This window comes from Quercus suber, unplaced genomic scaffold (genome assembly GCF_002906115.3).
Source record: "Quercus suber isolate HL8 unplaced genomic scaffold, Cork oak 2.0 scaffold_528, whole genome shotgun sequence".
NCBI classification, from domain to species: Eukaryota; Viridiplantae; Streptophyta; class Magnoliopsida; order Fagales; family Fagaceae; genus Quercus; species Quercus suber.
Genome location: NW_027069977.1, coordinates 263,783 through 279,986, shown reverse-complemented (window position 1 = coordinate 279,986; position 16,204 = coordinate 263,783). Strand labels below are relative to the sequence as shown.

General features: G+C 33.8%; 1 long non-coding RNA gene across 1 annotated transcript; it reads right to left on the bottom strand.

The window, feature by feature from the left end:
• Positions 1 to 9,803: 9,803 nt before the first annotated feature.
• LOC136063440 (uncharacterized) lies at positions 9,804 to 11,678 on the bottom strand. Its single transcript, XR_010625100.1, has 2 exons — positions 11,356 to 11,678; positions 9,804 to 9,983 (listed from the first exon to the last, which is right to left on the bottom strand). It is a non-coding gene; the product is annotated as an uncharacterized LOC136063440 (long non-coding RNA).
• Between the last annotated feature and the right edge of the window lie 4,526 nt (positions 11,679 to 16,204).

Here is a 16,204-nt window from a genome sequence, read left to right as displayed (position 1 = left end):
AATGTTCAACATGCATAGAATTGCAACTTTTCCACCAAATAAAAAGAAAAATGCTCCTCAATTTCCTTCCTAGGTGTATTTTCTATTTATTGTGCTTGGAACTTACGTTCCTATGCACGAAGTTCCTATGTATGAAGTGCCATGAGGACTAAGGGGGGATTAGTTTGAGCTGTAGAGTCAAAGTAATGGCCATAAAATTTCGTTTGAACCTTGGTTTGTCTTGTACTATGAATTACTTCAATACCGATTTAAGAGACAACCTAGATTATGACTGTTACCAATGTTCATGACTTGTCAACCTAAAAATATGGACTTAACAATCTCCCCTTTGATAATTCATACAAAAAATATTTACATCAAAAGACTCAAATACAATATAGCTCAAAGAAAATTTATATCCCTATAAACTACACAATCCTAGGAAGCTGTAAGGAGGTTGAATGTCTTGTGTAGAGATTACTTACCTTTTCCTCAAACACTAAAATAAAGCACAGACACACATATGGAAATAAAGATAGATAAACAATATTGATTACAATGATATATAAATAAATACTACAAAAAAAAAACCATAAATAAAAGCATGTGAGTCAACATAAGAAGCCAGACACCAATTGTTAAACCAACAACCAAAAACTAAACATAAAGCATAGTGTATCAAAGATTAAAAAAAAAAAAAGGTACAAGTCCCAAATAGAAAAGAACAAGAGTTTTAGAAATAAAATAACATAATCAAATAAAAGTCTCCCCCTTAACACAACATCTCCCCCTTCTGCCATGATGGACAAAGGGGTCACATGTAATGCCTCAAACTCAGATAAGGTCTAGAGAGCATGAATCCTCACGTGTAACGCCCCATTGACTCTAAGGGTGTACTCCCTTGTTAAGGAGCTCCCTCTTTGGAACCAGAATTGATAAACTCCCTTGTTATAGAGCTACCAAATGTGCATGTCCCCTCCTTGGGACCGTCCCTTGCAAAGGACTAGCTACGGTATGACTGTCCCTTGCAAAGGACTAAATACGATACCATGCTTCTATTCACAACTTGCCATAGGGTTTCAAATCAATTCTAATGATGCTCACACAAGGTAGGTTTAAGAACAAATCAATTTCAAATATGTTTCCTAAAGTTTCCAAGACACATGCTTTCCAACCATTGTAAGTACAAATAACTCATATCAAATTATAAAACATTTCATGAATAGGATCCAATAATTCTTCCTCAAAGTCAATCATACACAAGTCAAACCATAAGCTTTGGAGATGCATTATCACACATGTATATGTATACAAAGTGCTCATCCCACAACATTTTCAAAGAAACAAGTATACAAGATTTTCTCAACATCTACAAAGTGCGCAAATATTTCTTTATTATAAGTTATAAATATAGTTTGATAGTCAAAACTATAGTTATCAGTATCGTACAATATGTGATACGTATCGTACAATACGTATCATATTGTGTACAAAAAGTTTCATATCGTAAGGGTGTATTGTAAGTGCTCATGAATCGTCAGATACATAGGTGCGTATCGTATAAATCGTATTGTATCGGTGAATCGTACGTATCATACGATACATAGACATGTGGGTTTAAAATGGGTTTTTTTTTTTTTTTTTAAATTTGTGATTTTATTTGATTTAAACAAGTTGTTAGACTTTGTTAACACAAAATTATTAGGAAACTTAATTGAGTCTAATGAAATAGCAAGTCCATGAATTTTTTTCCTCCCTTCTCTTTCTCCTACAAAATTTAGATTATATACTCATAACACTCACTTTCATATGTGTAAATTTATTTTCTATGCTATAAATAATGTATTAAATGAAAATATAATTATTTTTTATTTTGTTATTATTATTTTGAGTCTAAAAAGCTAGAATGCCAAGAAAAAAAATATAAAGAAAAAATTATTAGAATAAAAAAACCAAAATAAAAAAAGTAAATGTTGATAATAATAAAGAAAATGTCCATGAAAAAATAATTTTGCAAGATTTGAACATGATGATAATATTGACTTAGATGGAGTTGATTAGCCAAGATGATGAAAATATATTATTATTTTGGTTCATATATCATGTATTACTTCCGAGTTTAATCAATTTGAATGTGCATGCTATAAGCATAAGTTAATTTGATTTATTTAGTTAGTTTTGTTAAATTTTATTACATAAGTTATGATTAAATTGGTCATTTGTTGAATATATTTCGAATTTATAATGAATATACATTTTATATATGTATATCTATAATTATTTTATAATTTTATTAGGTGTTTATGTATCTTACGATACACGATACAAAAAAAAAAAATCAAAAATCGATTCATGATTTGACAACTATGGTCAAAACCATCTTTATGAAATCCCCCAAATTAGTAAAGACTACTTTCCTTATGCATCCTGCAAAACCAACAACTTTGTGCTCCGAAAAGGTCACTAATTAGAACCTAACAATTACAAAATATTAGTTCACACGAATCACCGATGTAAAATCTAGTCTAATGCTTTAATTAATACTATAAGTCTCGAAAATACTAATATTTCCAAATATTCCATTAATTTACATGCTATCCAATTCATCTTCAGCGTGAATATCCAATTGTTCTAACCTATGAAATTCCAAACTCATCGTTTAAAACACACACACACACACACACACATATATATATATAAAGATCTTTGCCAAAGCATGCACGTTATTCACCTCCCCTCTAGAAACCATTTCACTCATAGATGATTTTCTAGAAGACTCAGTTTAAAATTCATTATAGTTTTTGAGAAGGGACTGTGTTTTGCATGTCATCAAATGTTTAGGAGGGTCAGGTTGTTGCCCCTGTAGACTAGTTTCCAACCTACATTACTTGTCAATATGTAGGTTTTGTAGGATTTAGTTATTTCATATTCTTTTCATTTTGAGGCCTGGCTACCTAGAATTAGCCATAAACAAGGCGTGGCTACATTGGATCAACCATAGATTTTCTTCTTGATCTGATGTTGCATTTAGATAAGGTGTGTTTGCAATTTTTCAATTGAAGCTAAGTTTTCTCAATTAGTGGTGGAGGATGGGGGAACCTTTTTTGAGTTACGTATTTTTGGGAGGGGTTGGTATTATTCGAGATCAATTTGTATGGGAAAAAAAGCTTGTCATTGGTTGCTGTCAAAATTGGAGCAAATGGTGTTAGATCGTAATTCTAGACATTTCTTTATGTTCAAAGAGGGCGATATTGTGTATACATTCTAGAAGTGTTCTAAGAAAAGGCGATCATACCAGAAGGAAATGTCATGACACATTCCAAAAGTGTCACGACATTTCTTTTGGAAATTATACTGTCGCGACTTTTAGATCGTAATTCTAGACATTTCTTTATGTTCAAAGAGGGCGATATTGTGTATACATTCTAGAAGTGTTCTAAGAAAAGGCGATCATACCAGAAGGAAATGTCATGACACATTCCAAAAGTGTCACGACATTTCTTTTGGAAATTATACTGTCGCGACTGAACTTAAGGCTGGGGGTCATAGGAGATAGGTGATCATACTAGAAGGAAAGGTGATGCGTGGGTGGAAGGGGTTCAGATTTGAGTTGTAGAGTTTAATAACACCAAAAAAACCAATGAAAATCTTAGATGGGATGCACAAGCAGCTGCAATCTAATGTGAATGTTTCTCGATCTTTTGTAGCAGTGATTAGAGGAGAGAAGCAAAAGACTGTTATGGCTTTGGATTCTAGGCCTCTTGCCATTGACAAGGGAAAAAACATCATTGGAGATCCTTCGTTAGTTGTACAAAATCCAATGAAAGCCGTACGTGACGAGAAGGAAAGAAACCAAAAAAATTTTCCGGAGGGGAAACCGATGAGTAGCAGTGAGGGGCAGGTTCAGAGCATTAAAATTCACCCAAAATTAGTGGAAAATTTTCAAACAATATCACCGTTGCGATTTGATTCAAAATCAAAAGGAATGCAAGTGCAAAAATCATGGGAATCCCAAGTATTAAGGAGGGGATTAACGATTGTGTGCAGTGAAGGAAATAAGAGGCGGGTTTGGTGGGGTTTCCATAAAGGAATAGACAAATTAGTCTATTCAGCCACGTTACTCACAACACATACCCAGATGGACCAAGGAGTTCTAAAAACAATAGAACAGGTAGTGGGTTTAGTTAAGCCCAGTCACAACAATAACATGGGTCTATCTTAAGCCTAACTAAAGGCTGGATCAGCCACGTCACTCACAACACATACCCAGATGGAAGAAGGAGTGTTAAAAACAAAAGAACTGATTGAGGGTTCAGTCAAGCCCAGTCATGACAATAACATGATCTACCTCAAGATCAACTGAAGGTTGGGGAAGTTATTGCGGCCCATGATAAATGTGAAATACAGATGGATTTGGGACATCTAGTTATACCGTTTGTTGCCTAGAGTAGTTGGGAACAAGGAGAATCCTCAAAGGCAGTAGCATCATGGTCATGCATAAAAGTTTTATCTCTTCAGCAATGTTCTTCGAGTCAATCGAAGCAATTGAGTAGAATGATTGTCTTGGCTAGGTGTTTGGTGTTGGGTTGAGCTCGAATTTGGTGGGAATTACTTGGGAGTTTACTTGCTCGTTGATGTCACTGGATCGAGTGATTCTATGGACTGATTCAATCTTCTATACTGTTAAAGAGTTGATGGGTCGGATGAGAGTGATGGAATTAGCGGTCGATAGCATGGAGTCACAGGCTTCGGGGTTGGAGGCGTAAACAAAAAGGGGTAATTTAGAGCTGGTGGAGTCATCGCCAATGCTAAATTTGGGCTCGGATCTACCTGGTGCTGAATAGGCTGGGCTGGGGGAAGTTGAAGAAAATGGTGAGGGAAGTCCTATGCTGTGTACACCTTTAAACACAACCAATCTATTTTTGTAGGACAATGCTACTAGAATTTTGGAGATTGTTGAAGGCAGATTGGAGGCATCCCGATGAGTTAAATATAGAATCTGTGGGTTCAATAAATTGGTTGGGTTATCTATGGCCAGACATGAGCGACTTTGTATTACTTTATTACTAAAAAATTAACCGGAATTGGAAGCAGCTAGGGTGATGAAAAGGGGGGTTGTTGGAGCTAGTAAAGTGAATACTACAAAAGTGAAAGGTGCGAGGGAATTGCGAAATTTGGTTACTTCGGTTAATTATAAGGGAAAGTAGTTTTAGTTGTTGTGCCTTAATTTGGGAGTTTATAGTTTTTAATGAAGCTGAAAATTATTTCCTGGAATGTTCGGGGTTTGAATAATCCTGAAAAGCATTTGGTAGTGAAGAATCTTCTTAGGGGCTGGAAGTGTGATGTAGTTTGTTTGTTAAAGACTAAATTGGGAGTGATGGACAGATCTTTGGTTGGTAGCTTGTGGAATTGTCCTTATTTGGACAGGGTTCCTTTGGATGCTGATCATATGTCTAGTGGGATTCTGGTTATGTGGGATAGGAGGGTTTTGGAAAAAGTGGATGATATGGTGGGGTGAATAGGCATTTTCAGGGGTCTATGGCGCGAATGCAGATAGTTTGAGATGATTTGGTTAGAGTTAAAGCTGCTTGGGATGTACTATGGTGTTGTTTCGAGGATTTTAATGTGATCCGCTTTCCTAGCGAGAAATTTGGTGGTCATAGCTTTAGTCAGGCAATGTTAAAATTCTCTGAGTTCATAGAGGATATGCACTTGAGAGATCTACCACTTGAAGGAGGGCCTTACACATGGACGAGTGGTTCAAATTCACCTTCAATGTCTAGAATTGATAGGGCATTGGTGTCTACAGATTGGGAAGAGCAATTCCTTAATGTTATTCAGCAAGTGCTATCACATCCGATTTAAAATCATAGCCCTATTTTGTTAGAGGCAGGAGGAATGGCAAGAGGGAAAAATTCCTTTAGATTTGAGAATATGTGGTTAAAAATAGAAGGGTTTGTGGAAAAGGTGCAATTTTGGTGAAATCGTTAATCTTTCCATGGCACTCCCAGTTTTGTGTTAGCTAAGAAATTGAAGGCCTTGAAGGAGGATATTCAATTGTGGAATTTAAAGGAGTTTGGAAATGTAGAAGTGAAGAAGAAGAGGTTGTTGGAGGAGTTAACGAAGTTATATAGGAAGGAAGGGATTACAGGGATCACAATTGAGGAGAAGAGGGAGAGGGATAGAGTGATTTTAGAGGTGAAGTGGTTGGCTTGGTTGGAGGAAATATCGTTGAGACAGAAGTCTAGAGTTTTATGGCTCAAGAAGCGAGATAATAACTTAAAGTTTTTTCATCGAATGGCTAATTCCCATAGAAGAAATAATTATTTAGGTAATTTAGAGGTGTATGGTGAGGTATATGAAGATGAGGCTAAGGTGGTTGCTTAAGTAGTGGGCTTTTATCAAAAGTTATATAAGAAGACGAAAACATGGCGATCAATGGTGGATGATTTGAATTTGGATACTATTGGGGAAGTGGAGAGTGGTCTACTTGAACGGGAATTCGAGAACGAAGAAATTTTATAGGTTGTGCGTGATATGAAGGGTGACAAAGCCGCAGTACCTGATGGATTTATGATGACCATTTTCCATAATTGTTGGAGGGTTATGAAGAGTGATATTTTAGCATTCTTTAATGAATTTTATGATTATGATAAATTTGAGAAGTCCTTGAATGCTTTGTTTATTGCTCTTATTCCTAAGAAACATAAAGCCTTCAACATTAGAGATTTTAGACCGATAAGTCTAATGAGTAATGTCTATAAGATGTTGGCTAAGGTCTTGGCATACCAATTGAGAGGCATGCTAGATGACCTCATTTTTGAATCTCAAAATGCATTTGTTGGGGGTCATCAAATTTCAGATTAAGTCTTGGTTGTGAATGAGTATTTTGATAGTCGTATTCGTCGTAAGATACTTGGGGTAATATGTAAATTGGAAAGCCTTGCTTTACTTGTTGGAAAGGATGGGTTTTGGAGTTAGATGGTTACAATGGATCCATACTTGTATCTCTATTGTCCAGTTTTCAGTTTTAGTTAATGGTTCTCCAGCAGGTTTCTTTCCTAATTTGAGAGGTTCAAGGCAAAGGGATCCTTTAAGTCCTATGCTATTCCTTCTGGTGATGGAACTATTTTCTATGATGCTTAGACATATGGAGGAGGCTGGTATTATTAGGGGTTTTAAGGTGCGTGGCGTGGGAGGTGATAAGTTATGCGTATTTTATCTATTATTTGCAAATGATACCATTTTGTTCTGTGACCTATTGTTGAACAGTTTCTTCATATTAGGATGTTATTAATTTGTTTCACAGCAGTTATAGGGCTAAAGTTTAAGGTTAGTAAAAGTGAGATGGTTTCGGTTGGTGAGATGAATAATTTGGACGAGTTAGCAGAAGTTTTGGGTTGCAAGATTGGGGCTTTGCCTATGACATATCTCGGTATGCCTTTCGAACTCTCCAACAAGTCGTCCTTTATATGGAATCTGATTTTGGAGAAGTTGGAAAAACGCTTGGCTAGGTGGAAAAAATGTATCTTTATAAAGGGAGGACCGCTTGACTTTGCTTAAGAGTGTGCTTTTGAGTATCCCCACCTATTTCTTATCTCTATTCACTATTCTTACTAGGGTGGCTAATAGGATTGAGAAGTTACAAAGGGATTTTCTATGGGGTGGTTTGGCAGATGAGCATAGACTTCATTTGGTAGGGTGGGATAAGGAGTGTTATCCTTTTTCTGATTGTGGGGGGATTAGGAAAATTACTCCCTTTAATAAAGCTCTTTTGGGTAAGTGGTTGTGGCGTTATGTGGTTAAGGAGACAAGAATATGGATGCATGTGATCACATTGAAATTTAGGAGGATTGGGGGGGGGGGGGTCTTCAAAGTTGCGCGGGGGTTCACATGGGTGTGGTCTATAGCTGGGCATTGGAAATGTTGGGAGATTTTTAGTAAGTTTCTTTCCTTTGAGATTGGTTTGGGGAGTAGAATCCAATTTTGGCATGATCATTGGTGTGGATATCAATCGTTGAACAGAACTTTCTTATAGCTATTCGAACTTGCTACTTATAGGGAGGCATATATGGCAAATATGATGGTGAGTCACACTTCGAAAGAAGAAAGGAATTTGAATATATGGTTCCGACGTGGTTTTAATGAATGGGAGATGGAGTTGATGGGGGCCTTTACTCGTACATTGGAGTCGCTGAGTCCTCCTATTGAGGGTGGAGATAAGATGAGGTGGTGTTTGGGGTTTAAGGGGGTTTTTGATATAAAATCCTTTTATGGTGTATTGTGGGGATCAAACTCTATTACTTTTCCTTGGAAGAGTATTTGGGGTGTGAAGGCTCTATGTCATGTGTTATTTATTGTTTGGACAGCAGCATGAGGGAGGGTTCTCACAATGGACCATTTGAGGAAAAAGGGCTGCACTATTATGAATTGGTGTTGCGTGTGTAAATGTAATGGGGAGAGTGTGGAGTATTTGCTTCTACACTGTGGTGAGGTTTTTCGGTTATGGAGCTTTGTCCTTAGATCTTTTAGCATTTCTTGGATTCTACCTAAAAGGGTTATTGGCTTGTTGGCTTGTTGGAAGAATTGGTTAGGGAAGTATTCTTCAAATGTTTGGAATTTGGTACCACATTGTGTGGTGTGGATTATTTGGAAGGAGAGAAATAATCGTATATTTGAAGATTGGTGCTTTCTAGGGATAAGCTCTTAGAGTTGTTTGGGACCACTTTGTTTGATTGGTCTCGTGCATGAGGTTTTACTTCTTCGAAATCCATTCCACTGTTTTTAGATTCACTTTTTTCTTGTACATAAGTTGTTTTGTTTTCCTTTGTTGCTTGTACATATTTCTTTCATTTACTTCATCTCTTTGATAGAGTAGCTTCTTTTTAATAAATTTTCTTACCTATTAAATATATGTGTGTATATATATATGCAGAAACTCATTGGAAATCCCATAGGTAATCTCATATCTAACTCTTATAGCCTTATATTCTCTTACACTACTTAATATCATGATTTTCAGACCCAAACCATTCAATGAACCGTAACAGAGAGAGGTTCATGGTTTTTAAGATTGGACAAAAGTCGAACCATAATGATGTCATAATTAATTTAATAATTATTTAAAATATAAATAAATATATTAAATTAGTAAAAAATATAAAAATTAACTAAAATAGTCCAATTAAAACTATAAATCCATATTTTAACTATGTCTAATATATCCATCTCAAGTCCAAATATAAAATATCTATCTAATAATAATAATAAACATTTTTTTTATAAAATGAAAACTACAACAAAAGTAGGCTATGGTGACGAAATCTTTCATCACAGTATGTCCTTATTTCGTTACTGAATGCATATGGTGACGAAATAGCATTCGTCACTTAAGCTCCGTCACAGAATGTATTGGTGACGAAAATGTTTCGTTACCAATAAAAAAATGATAGGTGACAAAATTTTTTTGTCACCAATAAAAAATGATAGGTGACGAAAGTTTTTCGTCACCTAATATTTTCGTCACTAAACTTTATTTTCAGTGACAAAATATTTCGTCACCAAATGTATTTTTTTTTCCAATTTCAATAGATTAGGTGACGAAGTTTTGCGTCACCGATTGTTTTTTTTTTTTAATATATAATTTCAATAGATTGGGTGAAAAAATATTTCGTCACCAATTTCTACTTATAGTCAGATATGGCAATGAAAATTATTGTCACCAATTTTATCTTTTTTATTAATATTCTTTAAATTTACTTGCCATTACATTAACCTATTCACTTCTAACCAAATCCATTATTAAAAAAAAAAAAAAAAATCCATTAATTTCAAACCAAATCCATAAAAAAAACATCCATACAATCTAAAAATGCAATAAAGATGTTCACAAATTAATTACAACGATTTATATACAAATGATGTCTTAGCTTCCAAAATTTACAAAAAATTATTTGAGTTCAAGTAGTCCCACAAAAGCTATCTTTTTGCCACCAATCTCATATCTGCACAAGTATAAAGGAAAATACATCAATAACAAACTAGACTGCAAACCTATATCCCTAATAAGATGTACTACAAAAAAAATATATATATATATATATATATTATTAGTAAGGCAACGCAGAAAATGTCCACAAAAAACTCAATAACAAAATAGACAAAATAATCATAATGAAACATCATATGAAGCCAAACTATCAAAGAAAGAAGACCCACAACATTCTCATCAAATAAAAACCAAACCCGCATTACAAACCATGGAGAAATCATAAAGAATGCAGAAAAATCTCAATTTAAAACAAAACAAATAAAGTGAAATCCAAAACAAAAACCTAGCCATGATCATAAACACAAACCTAATCACCACAACGAATAAAAAATCCAGCCAACATTATTTAAAAAAAAAAAAAAAAAATGCTAGCCACCATCATTTACATAAAACCCAGCCACCATTATAAACAAAAAACCCACCACCACTATTAAACAAAAAACACAACCACCACCATTAACACAAAACCCAGTCACTATCATAAACAAAAAACTCAGCCATCACAATAAACAAAAAACTTAGCCACCACCGTAAACAAAAAAACCTACCACCACCATTAAACAAAAAACACAGCCACCACTATTAACACAAAAACCCAGCCACTACCATAAACAAAAAACCCAACCACCACCATTAAACAAAAAGCATAGCCACCACCATTAATACAAAAACCTAACCACTACCATAAACAAAAAAACCAACCACCACCATTAAACAAAAAAAAAAAAAAAAAGCTACCACCATTAACACAAAAACCCAGCCACTACCGTAACCAAAAAATCCAACCATCACAGTAAACAAAAACCTACCACCAACATTAAACAAAAAGCTCGGCCACCACCATAAACAAAAAACCCACCACCACCATTAAACAAAAAAACACATTCACCACCATTAACACAAAAACACAGCCACTACCATAAACAAAAAACTCAGTCATCACAATAAACAAATAATTCACCACCAACATTAAATAAAAAACCCAACCACCACCATAGACACAAAAACCCAACCACACAATAAACAAAAAAATCTAGCCACCATCATTAACACAAAACCCACCCCTACCATTAAACAAAAAAAATTTAACGACCACCATAAACAAAAAATCCACCACTACCATTAAACAAAAAACACAATTGTAGCACAATTGTGCTATGGTACCCTCTTACATATAAGAGGTTACTATAGCAAAATTGTAAAAAAATTTACAATTGAGAGACCAGGTAATACTTGTTTTTGTGTTTTTATGCTAAAATATAGCAACATATACCATATACAAGCCCTAATACTAATGCTCTTAGGTAGGAAAATAAAACACTAACCAAGATGTGTTCTAGTTAGTAGATGAGCTCCCTCCACTGCCACAAATATCACTGTCACCCTTGCTTCTCAAATATTGTATGATGCAATCCATCTTCTCCTCCAGCCTAAAGTTTGCATCCTGGAGCTCTTCTACTTGACCCTCGAGTTGTTGAATATACTAAGTTGAGGAAGATGAGGCAGAAGTCCTAAGAGATGAGGAAGGCCTCATGCCAAGTCCCTTTAAATAGCCAGATCTCAACTTAAGAACTATAATAGATATCTCCTCTTCGGTCAAAGGCTGTGCTTCAGGAGTGCTACAATGCTCATCTTGTACTCTCAACATCTCTTGCTGTCATTTCGAATAATAGAAACTATCAGAAATATATATGTTCTAGTTTTGCAAACATATATAGAATGAAAATACATATATTCTAGTTTTGCAAACTCAAGGCATGTACATATGTATGTTCGCAATCAGGGTGTACCTACTGTTTTGTCTTTGAATTGAAGTAGGTATCATAGTAGAGTTGTGCCAACTTAGGAATATGACCTCCATTTTTCGTCTCTGATTAGTTTTCTTTCCAATGTTAGAAGACAAGTTAATTAATTACAACAAGTAATATACTAAGCTTTTGAAAAATTGAAATTACACACCACCTCATCCACCCTAATTGCAAGCGACTTGTTTCTACATCTATGAATGTGTTTGTCAATCGTCCCCTCTTTATTTATGTTTCTAGCATTTCTTTTTGAGACTTCTTATAAGAATAAAGACCAAGAAAATATTAGAGTTTTGACTTAAGTTTATATATATATATAAATTACAATATAAATCTACTCCACCTTCCAAATAAGTATTAATCCAACAAATTTGATAGAACGAATAATCTAGTAGACATGACACCATAATAAGATCTACATAAAACATTAATCCACTGCATATATAGGTAGGTATTATCTAGGAGAAAGGTGAGAACATACTTCACTTGTAATTAAAATTTTCAAAGTATTAATTACCAGCCAATCTTCACCACTCCACTTTCCATCAATACGTTTAATTCATTTTTCTTGTGTGACATTTTTGGTGGGTGGTTTTTTGCATACGTGCTTCCTTCATTCTTTACAAGTTTTTATATTTTGCAAATAACCTGTTATAGTCAGCGCTGGCTCAACAAATTTGGGGCCCTAGGCGAAAGATTTAAACGGGGCATTTTATTATATTTAATTATAAATTCATAAATTTTTTCAATTAAAATTTATTTTTCTTACTTTTTGAGAGGCAAAATTACTAATTAAATTTTTGCATTCAAGTTCCACTAACATTTCCTTTTCAATTGATAATACGGCTAATCCACTTAATCTTTCTTGTGACATAGTTGATCTTAAATAGGATTTTATTCATTTTAATTTTGAAAAACTTCTTTTTGCAGAAGCAACTGTAATAGGTATAGTTAGTAATATTCTGAAAGCAATACATGCGTTTGGAAAAGATTCTAGCATCTTTATATAATTTAGTACATTAATTGGAGAGTTTTCATTTATTTGCAAAACTTCTTTTAAAACTTTTAGTTCTGAAAATAAATCTAAGCCATCAATATCGGAATAAGTTTCATGTGTGAATAAATGAAACACAATCTATAATAAAAAAAAATTACAATTTAACTAGAATAATAAAAATTTAATGTATAAAACAATAGAACCTGGTTTATTAAAAGCACAATTGTAGCTTTACTTAATTTGATCACTTTACACTTTAAACTTGCACAAAAAAAATAAAATTAATATTAATACAAAGTAAATTATTCTAAATTTATAATTTTGTTATCAATACTCCTTTTTTTGTGTGGGATTGTAGTAGTAAACCTTTTTTTTTAGCAAAATGTGTAGGACTAAACTTGATTGGATCCACTAAGACCAGCCCACTATCCATCCATACCACTAAATTTGACTAAAAAAAAAAAAAAACAAAATCTGAAGATGCTAAACTTGATCCACTAAGACTAAGACCAGCCCACTATCCCTCCATACCACTAAATCTGATTTCTTTAAAAAAAAAAAAAAAATGTGTAAGACTAGGATGGATCAATACTTTAAATGGGTGGCCCACTTAAAGTTCCATTCCATAGCCTTCTAGAGAATACTAAAGAAATCAATACAAACAAAAGAGACTAAAGTTAAGAGAGTAAAGAGTACAACTAAACTAAAGTTAAGCCACAAATGAGAGTAAAAACCCAATAGCAAACCAAACCATGAAGAAGACGAAAGAGGCAAAGGGAGAGAAAACAAAAAAAAAAAATGAACCTGAAATGAAGATCTGTGAACACACCAAGTCTATTGCCAACACCAATTGATGAGTAAGCCAACTAAAAAGAGTGTGTTTTTTTTTAGAATCAAGATGGAAAGTGAGTGTTTTTTCTTCTTTTTTTTTTTTGCCTTTCTTATTTGTCTATTCTTTCTTTTTCTGCCTTTTGTTATATTTTCTTCTGCATTTTGTTACTTGTATATTGAGAATATCAGTGCCTCTCTTTCTCTCCCTCTCTACATTTTAAGTAATAAACATGAGTTTTCTTAATGAAATGTGGTACAAAGGTTTGATTCAGTGGATACTTGGATGTGGTGATTTTTTAAATGAGAAAGTTAAAGATTTGGTGATGTGATTGGACTTAATTTCATTTTAGTCTTTTTGCTTTGTGAGACACGGTTAGAAATAATTTGTTGTTCTCAATTTTCAATTAAGGGCTTAAATGATTTGGGTGGTGTCTTACATCTTTTGGGTGGGCCTTACCCCCCCCCCCCTTTTTTCCCCTCATATGAGAAAGCAACATTATATAATATATTAGTACTATTGGGGGCCCTCTTACAAGTGGGGGCCTTAGGCAGGGGCCTAAATGGCCTATAGGTTCAGCCAGCACTAGTTGTAGTGGTTGCTCAATAATCTACCACACTTTGTATTTAGAGATTTGTTGACAAGTACAGATTCTCCTTGTATATCAAATTGATCTTGCAAAGTGAGGTATATATAAAGAAAACATTATTCCTTGAATTCAATATGCTTAGTGACAACATCAACAATACACTATAACATACAAGATAAAGTATAAAGCAATGTAATGAAAACAACAAAATCAAGCTCGTGGACAACTATAAACATTTAAAGTACCGTCACATTTTGAATGATCACCTCCTTTACACCGCTATCAACATTCTTCCAACTATAAGCATTCATAGCAGACAAGTTCGTACGCACACCAATTTGGCTAGCAAACTTCCCAACATGTTCACCAACAGGAGCACAAAACTCTGGGGCAATGCGGACAAGTAGCTTCCCATGTTTCTCAACAAGTCCTCATACTTGTAATCCACGCGTCATGCCATGGGCACGTCTACTAGTCGATGCTATCAAAACATAATATAAATTAAATCAACAAGTGAACCAAATATAGTGTAATTACGAAATCAAGTAATGGAACTTAAATATCTCACCATCTGTGGTAGACGGTGTGCCCACAAGCTGTGCCTCTACATTAGTAGAAATTTGGGCAAAAAAATCTCCACCAAGATGCGTGCTAGATGATGGGCCAGTATGTTAGACTGCTGGGGTAGATTCCTCACGCCTATAACGAGCCATCTGTATCATGCAAAAGTATATAAAGATATCTAAATTCATTACAAGTTAAGATATAAACAAGTTATTTCATCATTTAAAATATCTTCAATTGATGATTTTCATTAATTATTCCAAGCACAATATTACAAAGTATGTCAGGCACCAAATCATGTATATAGTACCTCAGAATCTCCACCGTGAAGTAGGCTTGATAATGGCCCTTATGCTGGACTGTTGGGGTAAATTCCTCACGGCGTGAACGAGTGCCACATCCTGGTGCCACCATATCATACCAAAATATGTATAGATCTTTAAATTCATAAAAATAAAAAATGAAAAGTTATTTCATCACAATATTACAAAGTATGAAGTATCGCATGCACCAAATCATATATATAATACCTCATTATTTAAAGAATTAGATAACTCATCATCACCAATAGCTGGTACATGTCGTCATCATCTACCTAAATGCTTACTCTCTTTCTTCCTACATTTGCACATTTAGGCAGAAAAGTTGACAGATGCTTCAATCCCAAAGCATTTATTTTCTCTTGATTTTGCTTGATTCTTTGTTCTCTTTCCATCTCATACTTTTGTTATTTTATTATGAGTGTCTTTGCCCTTTTTGGCCATTTTTGCAACTATAGATTTACATAGAAAATAAAATATAATGTCTATTTATTACAAATTCTTCCCAAGTACGAAACATAAATTGGAACATCAAATAAAATATACATGAACAAATATATTAATTTTGGTACAAATAAAAAAAAAACTAAAATAATCCAATTAAAACTATAAATCTATATTTTAGTGAATATATAATAATTTATAAATGTCAAGCCCATTTACATAATATTAATAACCATTTTAAAAATATATATATATATATATATATATATATCAAAAGCATCAATATGCACAAATGAAAAAAAAACTACAATAGTCTAATTAAAACTATAAATCTATATTTTAGTTGATATCTAATAATTTATCAATGTCAGCCCATTTACATAATAATAATAATAATAATAATAACCATTTTAAAAATATATATCAAAAGCATCAATATGCATAAATGAAAAAAAAAAAAAAAAGTGATATGATGAAACAAATTAAAAAAAGGAATAAAATTGTACCAAGCTCACGTGCCTAGCTAGCTCACAAACTCTGAAGACTATTGCTAGGTTAGAAGGTGGGGCTCAAGACTTTTGTAAGAAATTCTCAGACTTATATTCCCAAGGCGGATTCACATGCAA